This window comes from Oncorhynchus gorbuscha, unplaced genomic scaffold, assembly GCF_021184085.1.
Source record: "Oncorhynchus gorbuscha isolate QuinsamMale2020 ecotype Even-year unplaced genomic scaffold, OgorEven_v1.0 Un_scaffold_58:::fragment_4:::debris, whole genome shotgun sequence".
Taxonomy (NCBI): Eukaryota; Metazoa; Chordata; class Actinopteri; order Salmoniformes; family Salmonidae; genus Oncorhynchus; species Oncorhynchus gorbuscha.
This window is the reverse complement of record NW_025745415.1, coordinates 85,001-95,000: the sequence shown is the minus strand read 5'-3', so window position 1 is coordinate 95,000 and position 10,000 is coordinate 85,001. Positions and strand designations below refer to the sequence as shown.

Genomic DNA, 10,000 nt, shown 5'->3' with positions numbered 1-10,000 from the left:
GGAGGTAGAAAGAGAGAGGGAGAGGTAGAAAGAGAGAGGGAGGTAAAGAGAGAGGGAGGTAGAGAGAGAGGTAGAAAGAGAGAGAGGTAGAAAGAGAGAGGGGGAGAGGTAGAAAGAGAGAGGGGGAGAGGTAGAAAGAGAGAGGTAGAAAGAGAGAGGGAGAGGTAGAAAGAGAGAGGGAGAGGTAGAAAGAGAGAGGGAGGTAGAAAGAGAGAGGGAGGTAGAAAGAGAGAGGGAGAGAGAGAGGGAGAGGGAGAGGTAGAAAGAGAGAGGGAGAGGGAGAGGTAGAGAGAGAGGGAGAGGTAGAAAGAGAGGGAGAGGTAGAAAGAGAGAGGGAGGTAGAAAGAGAGAGGGAGGTAGAAAGAGAGAGGGAGAGGTAGAAAGAGAGAGAGAGAGGTAGAAAGAGAGAGGGAGAGGTAGAAAGAGAGAGGGAGGTAGAAAGAGAGAGGGAGAGGTAGAGAGAGAGGGAGAGGTAGAAAGAGAGGGAGAGGTAGAAAGAGAGAGGGAGGTAGAAAGAGAGAGGGAGGTAGAAAGAGAGAGGGAGGTAGAAAGAGAGAGGGAGAGGTAGAAAGAGAGAGGGAGAGGTAGAAAGAGAGAGGGAGAGGTAGAGAGAGAGAGGGAGAGGTAGAGAGCGAGGGAGAGGTAGAAAGAGAGAGGGAGGTAGAAAGAGAGAGGGAGGTAGAAAGAGAGAGGGAGAGGTAGAGAGAGAGGGAGAGGTAGAAAGAGAGAGGGAGAGGTAGAGAGAGATGGAGAGGTAGAAAGAGAGAGGGAGGTAGAAAGAGAGAGGGAGGTAGAAAGAGAGAGGGAGGTAGAAAGAGAGAGGGAGGTAGAAAGAGAGAGGGAGGTAGAAAGAGAGAGGGAGGTAGAAAGAGAGAGGGAGGTAGAAAGAGAGAGGGAGAGGTAGAGGGAGAGGGGAGAGGTAGAGGGGAGAGGTAGAGGGGAGAGGTAGAGAGAGAGGTAGAGAGAGAGTGAGAGGTAGAGAGAGAGGGAGAGGTAGAGAGAGAGGGAGAGGTAGAGAGAGAGAGGTAGAGAGAGAGGGAGAGGTAGAGAGGGAGAGGTAGAGAGAGAGGTAGAGAGAGAGGGAGAGGTAGAGGGAGAGGTAGAGGGAGAGGTAGAGGGAGAGGTAGAGAGAGAGGGAGAGGTAGAGAGAGGGAGAGGTAGAGAGGGAGAGGTAGAGAGAGAGGGAGAGGTAGAGAGAGAGGGAGAGGTAGAGAGAGAGAGGGAGAGAGAGAGAGAGAGAGGTAAGAGAGGGAGAGGTAGAGAGGGAGAGGTAGAGAGGGAGAGAGACAGGTAGAAACAAAGAGTGACGGCTGGAAAAAAAGAGAGACTTGTCGGTAAACTTTCCAAATGTCGACAAAACAAATTACGCTACACAAGGTGAACTGTTTTTGTGTCTGTAAAATTAATTATGCAGGAAATCAAATATTGATATAATAATCATCACATCAAAATCACGCGATGATATTGTGTGGTCAACCCACTACGATTGAGGCAAGCATGCAGTTTATTAGGCTCCAGATGAAATACGTTACGATCAACTTTTCAGGATGGTGAAAGTGGTTGCTTGAAGCTAGATGCTCCTTTATAATTAATATCAGGGGTCTTATTTCAAATGTTTTTTAATTGAACCTTTATTTAACTAGGCAAGTCAGTTAACAACAAGCTCTTATTTACGATGACGGCCTGCCCCAGCCAAACCCTCCCACAACCCTTAACGACGCTGGGCCAATTGTGCACTGCCCTATGGGACTCCAGGATCACGGCCGGTTGTGATACAGCCCGAGATCTGTAGTAATACAACTAGCACTGAGATGCACCGCTGCACTACTCGGTAAGGTTATTCTGGTGACACGACCATCGATTGGCTGTCGTAAAGAGAACAGCTTTTTTTGTCAATAATAATCTCATTATGTAGGCTATACCCTCACTGTATCTGTTAGCTGTAGGCTATACCCTCACTGTATCTGGTAGCTGTACCCTCACTGTATCTGGTAGCTGTAGGCTATACCCTCACTGTATCTGTTAGCTGTAGGCTATACCCTCACTGTATCTGTTAGCTGTAGGCTATACCCTCACTGTATCTGGTAGCTGTGCCCTCACTGTATCTGGTAGCTGTAGGCTATACCCTCACTGTATCTGGTAGCTATACCCTCACTGTATCTGGTAGCTATACCCTCACTGTATCTGGTAGCTATACCCTCACTGTATCTGGTAGCTATACCCTCACTGTATCTGGTAGCTATACCCTCACTGTATCTGGTAGCTATACCCTCACTGTATCTGGTAGCTATACCCTCACTGTATCTGGTAGCTATACCCTCACTGTATCTGGTAGCTGTACCCTCACTGTATCTGGTAGCTGTACCCTCACTGTATCTGGTAGCTGTACCCTCACTGTATCTGGTAGCTATACCCTCACTGTATCTGGTAGCTATACCCTCACTGTATCTGTTAGCTGTAGGCTATACCCTCACTGTATCTGTTAGCTGTAGGCTATACCCTCACTGTATCTGTTAGCTGTAGGCTATACCCTCACTGTATCTGGTAGCTGTAGGCTATACCCTCACTGTATCTGGTAGCTGTAGACTATACCCTCACTGTATCTGGTAGCTATACCCTCACTGTATCTGGTAGCTATACCCTCACTGTATCTGTTAGCTGTAGGCTATACCCTCACTGTATCTGTTAGCTGTAGACTATACCCTCACTGTATCTGGTAGCTGTAGGCTATACCCTCACTGTATCTGGTAGCTGTATGCTATACCCTCACTGTATCTGGTAGCTGTAGGCTATACCCTCACTGTATCTGGTAGCTATACCCTCACTGTATCTGGTAGCTATACCCTCACTGTATCTGGTAGCTGTAGGCTATACCCTCACTGTATCTGGTAGCTATACCCTCACTGTATCTGGTAGCTATACCCTCACTGTATCTGTTAGCTGTAGGCTATACCCTCACTGTATCTGGTAGCTGTAGACTATACCCTCACTGTATCTGGTAGCTATACCCTCACTGTATCTGGTAGCTGTATGCTATACCCTCACTGTATCTGGTAGCTGTAGACTATACCCTCACTGTATCTGGTAGCTGTAGGCTATACCCTCACTGTATCTGGTAGCTGTATGCTATACCCTCACTGTATCTGGTAGCTGTAGGCTATACCCTCACTGTATCTGGTAGCTGTAGGCTATACCCTCACTGTATCTGGTAGCTATACCCTCACTGTATCTGGTAGCTATACCCTCACTGTATCTGGTAGCTGTAGGCTATACCCTCACTGTATCTGGTAGCTATACCCTCACTGTATCTGGTAGCTATACCCTAACTGTATCTGGTAGCTATACCCTCACTGTATCTGTTAGCTGTAGGCTATACCCTCACTGTATCTGGTAGCTGTAGACTATACCCTCACTGTATCTGGTAGCTATACCCTCACTGTATCTGGTAGCTATACCCTCACTGTATCTGGTAGCTGTAGACTATACCCTCACTGTATCTGGTAGCTATACCCTCACTGTATCTGGTAGCTGTAGGCTATACCCTCACTGTATCTGGTAGCTGTAGGCTATACCCTCACTGTATCTGGTAGCTATACCCTCACTGTATCTGGTAGCTATACCCTCACTGTATCTGTTAGCTGTAGGCTATACCCTCACTGTATCTGTTAGCTGTAGGCTATACCCTCACTGTATCTGTTAGCTGTAGGCTATACCCTCACTGTATCTGTTAGCTGTAGGCTATACCCTCACTGTATCTGGTAGCTGTAGGCTATACCCTCACTGTATCTGGTAGCTGTAGGCTATACCCTCACTGTATCTGGTAGCTGTAGGCTATACCCTCACTGTATCTGGTAGCTGTAGGCTATACCCTCACTGTATCTGGTAGCTGTAGGCTATACCCTCACTGTATCTGGTAGCTGTAGGCTATACCCTCACTGTATCTGGTAGCTGTAGGCTATACCCTCACTGTATCTGGTAGCTGTAGGCTATACCCTCACTGTATCTGGTAGCTGTAGGCTATACCCTCACTGTATCTGGTAGCTGTAGGCTATACCCTCACTGTATCTGGTAGCTGTAGGCTATACCCTCACTGTATCTGGTAGCTGTAGGCTATACCCTCACTGTATCTGGTAGCTGTAGGCTATACCCTCACTGTATCTGGTAGCTGTAGGCAAGAGTGCACGTGCCAAGACCAGAGTGGGCACATTCACTATATAACACAACATTTTAGAGTTGAAAATGCGATGAAAACCACAGTATTTATAGCCTGTATTTATAGCCTGTATTTATAGCCTGTATTTATGGCCTGTATTGTTTTATTTCGGTACATGGGAATTTAACCGCAAAAGTTATTATATGTGCAGTACTTTTATCTGCACCGAGTTAATTTGATGGAAACACTTCTCTGGAAAAAAAAAAAACATTAAAAAATGCAGATTTTCAAACATTCGGATGAAAATCTGTCAACAATTGGACAGATAGGATTTTGTTTTATTTTGTGTATGTGTGAGTTAAGTTTTGTTTTGTCCTCTAAATTGGCCATCCCATTCAACAGTACAATGAATGTCATTGTTAGTACTGCTGTATTTTTTATTTGATTTTTTATTGTAAAATAATAAACATATTCTTTAAAAAAAACAATTGGATGGAAACCGAGCTACTGATAGGAAGTGTGAGAGAGAAAGAGAAAATGAGCATTAGAGGTAGAAAGAGAGAGGTAGAAGAGAAGGGAGGTGGTGGGAGAGTGAGATCAAGCAGGCACTAGGAGCCCACCGCGGGGGAACAATGACATGAAAGACTGGTCCAGGAGATCACAGCCACACCAGAGATCTGAGGACAGAGAATACCCCGACCCCACACACACACACACACACACGGACGGACACACATACAGCAGGGACCGACAAACGAACACAAACAAGCCTCACTGGCACCAAAACACTGACCAGACATGTCTTCAAAGAGTATACATTTTCTTTCCTGAACTAGACCAACAGGACATAAAAAACCTCTCATCAGTCAGACAACAAGAACAAGGGCTACATCCCACATCCACAGACATGGCTTTGTAGAGAACTAAACACCAATCCTTACAACTGACCCCTTGTATAACCAATATCTCTAGTCCCTGGAGCATAACAACACTCTCTCCCTCCCTGGCTCCATACCAAATGGGCCCTGGTCAAATATAGGGAAGAGGATGCCAGTTGGGATTGCACTGTCCTTTATCTCCCAGCGTTGGACTACACAGTGAGTACCAAGACCCATTCACAGGAAGCTTCAGTAAGTATGTGATGAGACAACAGCGGTGGTTGTCAGAGAGACATTAAAACAATGTTGGATTGTGAAGAGAAGTCTGATCCACTCCATAACGGTGGCGGGTGGCTTGTTTTTTCCAGTGCAGAAAAATGGGAAGTTGAATTGTTTTGTTTGACCCGAAGCCAACAGCCAACAGCCAACAGGAAAGCACGCAGGCAGGCAGGAAGTAGCTGGTGGCCCTGTCGCTCTGCCACACACTGTTACCGAGCTAATCTTTTCTTCCTCCATTTCATTTTTTATTACAATTTTCCCAGAAGGGCTTGGAAATTCCACTTAGATCCCTTGTGTGAATCATCAGTGTGTGTAGAAGGTGGGGGTGGGGTGGTGGGGGTAGGGTAAGTGTAAGGGTGTTTAAAAAATAAATTTAAAAAAAAGAGTGTGTATGAGTCAGACGCTGTGTGTGTTTGTTGATGTGCTGCACCTCATCTCTCTCTTTCTGTGCACCTGTTGGAGCGGTCACCCAGTCACCTCAGTATAAAGCCACATCACTGGCTCTCATTACACACTCTGCTGACTCACTGGCCATGTGTGAGGCAACAGAGAGTTCCTCTGAAGAACTCAGACACCACTCAGTCGGTCTCCTCACACAAGCTCATGGAAAACCAGGTTTGTCAAGGACCCAATTACCTGCCTACTGTGTTACCTCACCATCCCAGTGCTGTATCTCCAAATAATTGGCATGGCCTCTAGACCAGACCCAATATTAATACAGAATAAATGCGGTTACTGTCCAGAACCTTCACAAAAATATGTCAGAATACTCAAAGCAACAGGGCGTGTCCATTCATTTTTTTCATTTAACCTTTATTTAACTAGGTCAGTTCAGAACAAATTCTTATTTTACAATGACTGCTACCCCAGCCAAACCCTTCCCTAACCCGGACAGCGCTGGGCCAATTGTGCACCGCCCTTTGGGACTCTCGATCACGGCCGGTTGTGATACAGCCCGGGATCGAACCAGGGTCTGTAGTGACGCCTCTAGCACTGAGATGCAGAGCCTTGGACCGCTGTGCCACTCGAGAGCCATCAATGGTCATCAATGACATTCTGTCCAAACGGCGCTTTCACCAATCAATTTAATCAATCCAATTAAAAATGCATTGAAGACCGTAGGGAATAGTAGAGGAATAGAGATCTATACAAAATCCTAGCAATTTTGACCAAGGTTCTCTTTTGTGATTTATATCATCTATTTTAAAGACATTGTGGTAATTGGTCTGTATGAGTCTGTATTGTACTTTAGAGGGAGGATGGATGGTCAAACTACCATCTACTACCCAGATGGCGTAGCAGTCAGACGTCTTTGTCCTGTCGTGTCCCTTGTATAAATCTCTTTACATATTTTTCGTTGCATATCTTTGTACAATATTTTCTTAAACCTCAACTTCTAAATACTCTCCTGCAACCCGCCTCACCCAATGTGGTGTGGATCTGCTTTTATTTTCTAAAGTATTTATATTTACTTTGGAACACCTCAACTGAAGCTAGCCAGCTAACTACCTACCATTGCTAGCGGTCATCAGCTAACCTCTAGCTCGGAAAGCTCTCGCCAGTTCGAACAACGTGACTCAAACCAGAGCATAACGGACCTATTTCTCTCCATATCCCCGGATTCCTACAGCAAACTCTGAACATTTTTATCTGGATCTTCGCAACTAGCTAACTGCAATCCCGGGTGACCACTCCTGGCTAGTGTTTCCATCCCGGAGCATGCACCAATTAGCCTGAAGCTAGCCCGGCCAGGGCTCCTGTTCTACCACCGAAGCCCACTCCTGGGCAACAATATCTAGACCCCTTCTACTGCCGGTACGGGACACGGAACCCCGCCGATCCTCTACGACTGGAATACCGACATAATCTGCCCATGGATTCCAACAAGCCCCACAGGCGCGATGCCCGCTGAAGAAGGCCCAATCTGCTAACCTGCCAGGCCTGCTAGCTACCTAGAGCTACCTGGAACCCTACTAATTCCACGACTGGTCTATCGACGTCACCGCACGAAGAGGCAAAAACAGACTTACTCCCATCTGCTAACTGCCAGCCCCGGTCTGCTAACTGTTAGCTTGCCTGCCCCGGTCTGCTAACTGCTAGCCCCTGCTAACTGGTTGCTTGCTAACCCGGTCTGCAAACAGCTAGCTTGCCAGCCCAGGTCTGCGAACTGCTAGCTTGTTTAGTCCCAGGCCTACTAACTGTTAGCATCGGCCTGCTAACTGTCTGAATCGCAGTGGTCCCAGCCAGCCCAACCACTCACTGGACCCATATGTTCACTTGGCTACGCATGCCTCTCTCTAATGTCAATATACCTTGTCCATTACTGTCCTGGTTAGTGATTTGTCTTATTTCACTATAGAGCCTCTAGCCCTGATCCATATGCCTTAACCAAATATGTTGTCCCACCTCCTACATATGCAATGACATTACCTGGTTTAAACGTCTCTAGGGACTCTTTCTCATCATTACTCAATGCCTAGGTTTACCTCCAATGTACTCACATCCTACCTTACCTTTGTCTGTACATTATGCCTTGAATCGATGCTATCGTTCCCTGAAACCTGCTCCTTTTACTCTCTGTTCCGAACGTGCTAGACGGCCAGTTCTTATAGCCTTTATCCATACCCTTATCTTACTTCTCTGTTCCTCTGGTGATGTAGAGGTTAATTCAGGTCCTGCAGTGCCGAGCTCTACTCCCCAGGTGCTCTCATTTGTTGACTTCTGTAACCGTAATAGCCTTGGTTTCATGCATGTTAACATTAGAAGCCTACTCCCTAAGTTTGTTTTATTCACTGCTTTAGCACACTCTGCCAACCCGGATGTCCTAGTCGTGTCTGAATCATGGCTTAGGAAAACCACCAAAAACCCTGAAATCTCCATCGTTAACAAAAACATTTTCCACCAAGATAGAACTGCCAAAGGGGGTGGTGTTGCAATCTACTGCAAAGATAGCCTGCAGAGTTCTGTATTACTATCCAAGTCTGTACCCAAACATTTCAAGCTTCTACTTCTAAAAATGCACATTTCAAGAAAGAAGTCTCTCACTGTTGCCACTTGCTATAGACCTCCCTCTGCCCCCAGCTGTGCCCTCGATACTATATGTGAATTGATTGCCCCCCCCATCTATCTTCTGAGCTCGTGCTACTAAGTGACCTAAACTGGGACATGCTTAACACCCCGGCCATCATACAATCTAAGCTTGATGCCATCAATCTCACACAAATTATCAATGAACCTACCAGGTACAACTCCAAATCTGTAAACACGGGCACCCTCATAGATGTCATCCTAATTAACTCGCCCTCCAAATACACCTCTGCTGTTTTCAAGATCTCAGCGATCACTGCCTCATTGCCTGCATCCGTAATGGGTCTGCAACCAAACGACCACCCCTCATCACTGTCAAACGCTCCCTAAAACACTAAAACACACTGCAAGCAGGCCTTTCTAATCAACCTGACCAGGGTATCCTGGAATGACATTGACCTCATCCCGTCAGTAGATGATGACTGGCTATTCTTTAAAAGTTCCTTCCTCACCATCTTAAATAAGCATGCCCCGTTCAAAAAATGTAGAACTAGGAATAGATATAGTCCTTGGTTCACTCCAGACCGGTCTGCCCTTGACCAGCATCGAATAGCCCCCGTGATATGAAACTTTTCATGCAACTTTTCAGGGAAGTTAGGAACAAAGTAGTTAGGAAAGCTAAGGCTAGCTTTTTCAAACAGAAATTTGCATCCTGTAGTACTAACTCAAAATAGTTCTGGGACACTGTAAATTTCATGGAGAATAAGAGCACCTCCTCCCAGCTGCCAACTGCTCAGAGGCTAGGAAACACTGTCACCACCGATAAATCCACTATAATTGAGAATTTCAATAAGCATTTCTCTACGGCTGGCCATGCTTTCCACCTGGCTACCCCTACTCCGGTCAACTCCTCTGCACCCTCCACAGCAACTTCTCCTTCACCCAAATCAAGATAGCTGATGTTCTGAAAGAGCTGCAAAATCTGGACCCTTACAAATCAGCCGAGCTAGACAATCTGGAACCTCTCTTCCTAAAATTATCTGCCGAAATTGTTGCAACCCCTATTACTAGCCTGTTCAACCTCTCCTTCGTATCGTCTGAGATTCCCAAAGATTGGAAAGCTGCCACGGTCATCCCCCTCTTCAAAGGGGGTGACACTCTAGACCCAAAATGCTACAGACCTATATCTATCCTACCCTGTCTATCTAAAGTCTTCGAAAGCAAAGTTAACAAACAGATTATCGACCGTTTCGAATCCCACTGTACCTTCTCTGCTATGCAATCTGGTTTCAAAGCTGGTCATGTGTGCACCTCAGCCACGCTCAAGGTCCTAAACGACATCATAAACGCCATCGATAAGAGACATTACTGTGCAGCCGTATTCATCGACCTGGCCAAGCCTTTCGACTCTGTCAATCACCACATTCTTATTGGCAGACTCGACAGCCTTGGTTTCTCAAATGATTGCCTCGCCTGGTTTACCAATTACTTCTCTGATAGAGTTCAGTGTGTCAAATCGGAGGGCCTGTTGTCCGGACCTCTGGCAGTCTCTATAGGGGTGCCACAGGGTTCAATCTTCGGGCAGACTCTCTTCCCTGTTTATATCAACGATGTCGCTCTTTCTGCTGATGATTCTCTGATCCACCTCTACGCAGACGACACC

At 46.3% G+C, this 10,000-nt stretch overlaps 1 protein-coding gene across 6 annotated transcripts in view; it reads right to left on the bottom strand.

Moving 5' to 3' along the window:
• Positions 1-10,000, bottom strand: part of LOC124018850 (RAS guanyl-releasing protein 2-like) — a 70,464-nt gene that overhangs the window by 6,866 nt on the left and 53,598 nt on the right. The window lies entirely within an intron of this gene.